This window comes from Phocoena phocoena, chromosome 3 (genome assembly GCF_963924675.1).
Source record: "Phocoena phocoena chromosome 3, mPhoPho1.1, whole genome shotgun sequence".
NCBI classification, from domain to species: domain Eukaryota; kingdom Metazoa; phylum Chordata; class Mammalia; order Artiodactyla; family Phocoenidae; genus Phocoena; species Phocoena phocoena.
This window is the reverse complement of record NC_089221.1, coordinates 116,090,429-116,095,394: the sequence shown is the minus strand read 5'-3', so window position 1 is coordinate 116,095,394 and position 4,966 is coordinate 116,090,429.

Here is a 4,966-nt window from a genome sequence, read left to right as displayed (position 1 = left end):
ATTAGTATCATCACCCCCATTTTATAGATGGAGAGGTTTAGTGACTTTCATTAAGCCACTGCTGGTATATAATGGAACCACAATTTGAACCCAGGTCTCTATGACTCCAAAGGCCTATTTCCATTATACCACAGAAATCTTCCATCAGAGAAGAAATGATTTTAAAATAATAATAAATATATAAACAACTATTTATTGACTTCCAACCATATGCCAAGGTCTGTGCTAAGGTTTCACATAGATTATCTCATTTAACCCTCACACAAACACTATCTCATTAAATTTTACCATAAGCCTGTAAGGTAGGTATTGTTCTTATTATTCCCATTTTATAGATAAGGATACTGAAGTCCATAAGAATTAAGTATGTTGCTCTAGGTTTCATAGCTGTGAAATAGCAGAGTGCGGAAAGAAAACAAAAGAGGGAATTCTTTAAAAGGAGGAGAATGGAAGAAAGAATGTACAGAGGGAGGAAAGGAAAAGAGAAAGAGCAAAGGGAAAGGAGGGGAGGAGGAAGGATAGTGTCACTGGAGGGGCTTCTAAAGAACTGGTAATCTCTTTGGTCTTGGCCACAGAAGAGGTGAGGAAGGGGATGTCATCACTGAGAAAGCGTCACAGTAAGGTGCATACATTGTGCCGCTCCCACCTTCAGAAGTCAACCTGTGGCAGATGTGCCTACCTGGCCAAGAGGAAGAGAAAGTATAATGGAGTGCAAGGCTAAAAGACAAAATATCACCTTGACCAGTGAATGAGGCACCTAAAAATTGTATGCTGTGGATTCAGGCATGGATTCTGTGAAGGAGCAACACCTAAACCCAAGAGGGCAGCTGTTGCAGCATACAATTCATCTTATGGGTTTCAACGGTTAGTCATGCATTAAGTGTTCTGGTTTAAAAATTTTTTTTTATAAATAAATAAATAAAAAACTGGTAATGTTCTTTAAAATTTTTTTTTATTGGTGTATAGTTGATTTACAATGTTGTGTTAGTTTTAGGTGTACAGCAAAGTGAATCAGTTATACATATACATATATCCACTTTTTTAGATTCTTTTCCTGTATAGGCCATTACAGAGCATTGAGTAGACTTCCCTGTGCTATACGGCAGGTTCTTATTAGTAGCTATCTGTTTTATATATAGTAGTGTGTATATGTCAATCCCAATCTCCCAACTTATCCCTTCTCCCCTTATCCCCTGGTGACCATAAGTTTGTTTTCTACATTTGTGACTCTACTTTTGTTTTGTAAGTCAGTTCATTTTTGTATCCGTTTTTTAGATTCCACATATAAGTGATATATGATATTTGTCTTTCTGTGTCTGACTTACTTCACTCAGTATGACAATCTCTAGGTCCATCCATGTTGCTGCAAATGGCATTATTTTGTTCTTTTTTATGACTAATTTATTCCATTGTATATATGTACCACATCCTCTTTATCCATTCCTCTTTCAATGAACATTTAGGTTGCTTAGGAACTGGTAATGTTCTATTCCTTTTTTTTTTTGCGGTACACGGGCCTCTCACTGTTGTGGCCTCTCCCGTTGTGGAGCACAGGCTCTGGACGCACAGGCTTAGCGGCCATGGCCCACGAACCCAGTCGCTCCACAGCATGTGGGATCTTCCCGGACCGGGGCATGAACCCGTGTCCCCTGCATCAGAAGGGGGACTCTCAACCACTGCGCCACCAGGGAAGCCCTGTTCTATTCTTAATCGAAGTAGTGGGTCATGGGTGCTCTTTTAATTTCCTCCCTTCCTCCCTCCCTCCCTCCCTTTCTTCCTTCCTTCCTTCCTTCCTTCCCTCCCTTTCTTTTTTGGCTGCGCTGGGTCTTCATTGCAGCATGCTGGATCTTTTAGTTGGGGCATGCAAACTCTCAGTTGTGGCATGCACGTGGGATCTAGTTCCCTGACCAGGGATCGAACTCGGGTCTCTGCATTGGGAGCACAGAGTCTTACCCACTGGACCACCAAGGAAGTCCCTTAGTATTATTCTTTAAACTGTTCTTATATACTGTATGTTATGTATAAGCATACTTATATACTCTATCTGATATAAATGTATCATACCTGTAAACTGCTTTGCAGAGTTGTCCTGCAAATTAGTGATCTGATATGTAAAGATCCCAGCAGAGAGTAAGTGTTCAAGAATATCTTACATGTATCCAGTGTCATTGTGTTAACAATTGCTCTAACTATATTACATGGATTATCTCATTCAGTTCTTACCCCAACTGAATAGCAGGAATTATTGTTATGGTCCTCATTTTATCATTGAATGACTTAAAGGACATAGAATAAATGATATTCTCAAGATCTTGGGAATACTGGTAATGGTGGAGTTAGGGCTTGAACCTAGGTAATATGGCTTAGGGCCCACATTCTACAGCTCTCCACTCAACTGCTTCCCAGTAAAGAACTCATTATTACCACCATTGTACCCCTGGAGAGAGAAGAAATGTAAAAGGAGGACTGATGTCAGCTTGGAAATAAAACACCTTTGAACTGGGCTGAGATTGGTGGTGTTGGAAAGGCAAGGAAGTAGAGATCAGGAGTTCACAAAGGTGTTGGGGGGGTGGTCCACATCATTAAAGGTGGTGATTATGGCTTTCATTTTTTAAACATTTAACAAATAAGATAATTATTAAAATATTTTCTCCTGATAAAAGGAAACAGTTTGGGTCTTGAGTGAATGAAAGAATGAATGTGAAGTGGTTCTTGGTGATCAGAGGAACATGAAACAGTTTACAGTTGACATCTGAACAACATGGGATTTAGGAGTGCCAGCCCCCGCCCCCCAGTCAAAAATCTGAGTATAACTTCTTTTTTTATTTGGCTGCGTTGGGTCTTCATTGCTGCACGCGGGCTTTCTCTAGTTGCAGAGAGCAGGGGCTACTCTTCGTTACGGTGCGCAGGCTTCTCATTGCGGTGGCTTCTCTTGTTGTGGAGCATGGGCTCTAGGCGCACGAGCTTCAGTAGTTGTGGCACATGGGCTCAGTAGTTGTGGCTCACGGGCTCTAGAGCACAGGCTCAGTAGTTGTGGTGCACGGGCTTAGTTGCTCCACAGCATGTGGGATCTTCCCAGACCAGGGAAGCCCACGTATACGTATTTATTGAAAAAATCTGCATATAAGTGGATCTACACAGTTCTAACCCATGTTGTTCAAGGGTCAGCTGTATTACTCAGCTGAACACTGGAAGCCTCCGTGGTGGATTTGACTGTTGTAGTGTTTTATTTTAAGTCATATATACTTTAAAAATTTACCCACAATGGGCTTCCCTGGTGGCTCAGTGGTTCAGAATCCGCCTGCCAAGGCAGGGGACACGGGTTTGATACCTGGTCTGGGAAGATCTCACATGCCGTGGAGCAATTAAGCCCGAGCACCACAACTACTGAGCCCACGTGCCACAACTACTGAAGCCCATGCACCTAGAGCCTGTGCTCTGCAACAAGAGAAGCCACCACAACGAGCAGCCCGTGTACTACAACGAGGAGTAGCCCCCGCTCGACGCAATTAGAGAAGATCCCTTGCACAGCAACAAAGGCCCAATATAGCGATAAATAAATAAATAAATTTATTTTAAAAAATTGTGTGACAATTATATCCAATTTATCTTTTCATTCATTGGGACAAAAGACTGGCTACACTAAAAATGTGTTGTTTGTAAATAAGTGCTTGCCAAAAGCATATTGAAATCATCTCTATTTTCTTGTTATTTAAAAACAAAACAAAAACTATAAAATTAAAGACAATTATAAAAATAAACAATAACATTTTAAAGGGCAAATATAAGAATTCTAAACAAGTCATAAAAGCATTATCTATCTATAATGCCATAAACAGTTACATTTCATTCTATGTGTCAGTATTCAGTTTATATTCAGTATATATATACAAATATATATACATAGATACACATAAGTAGATGTATGATATACTGTAATTTTTGTATTTGCTAACAAATCATTTTTTCTTAAATTATAAATTTAAAACAAATACAAAGTGTGCAACACTTATGAAACAAGAAAAAAGTAGAATTTTGCCTTCATGCACTGTATAGTATGTTGCGATAAAGTTGACTTTAGAATACAATCTTTAATAATACATGTTAATCTAAACAACATGATTTACTTAAAATCACTTCTATATAACACCCAAAGAATGGGTTCAAAACATTCCCAAGGGAGTTGGTAAAACCATATATTACTATGAAAGGGTTAAAAACAAAACAGGTTGAAAATGTTCATGTAGTGTTTAAGAACTCTGGGTTTTGGAGTCAGAGCTGGGTTATAATCTAAACACTCTCCTTGGAAGAGTGATGCAAACTCTCTGAGCTTTCGTTTTCTTCATCTGTAAAACTGGGATGATACAATATCATAGAGCTGTTTTAACGGTTAAACCCGATTATGTATGTAAAAGTACAGAACCTGTCATAAGGTAAGCCCTCAATAAATGTTAGTTACCCTCCCCACTCCCCCGGGGTAAGAAAAAGGTGGGTAAAGAGGAAGAATTCACCTTGGCCATACAATTTACTTCTTTAAGAAAAAATCTAGAGGATACCAGACATCCTTGCTACACACATACACCACTATGTCATCCAGCGGCACAGAATCTGCCCAAGAACTACACTCTTATCTTTCGTCCAATCACATCATTCTGCACTCTCTTGCCCCTGTTCCCAACCCTAGTTTCCCAAGCCACTTTCCCAATCACTCATTCCTCTCTGCCCCGCCCAGAAGTCGTGGCTATCCCCCCTCTTTCTTGTTCTAACTTTCGCGCCCCACTAGTTCTTCGCCAATCGGAGAAGTAATTGCCTCTTCCCTCCCCGCCTCTTACTGACGTTACGAGAAGGAAGATTTCTGATTGGTTTTTCTGGAGCAAGAGCGTGCCAATAACAGACAGACTTTTTTGGTGCGGAGGGGCAGCTAGTATTTTCGCTGGTGATTGGCTGGGGTGGCCAAGACGGGAAA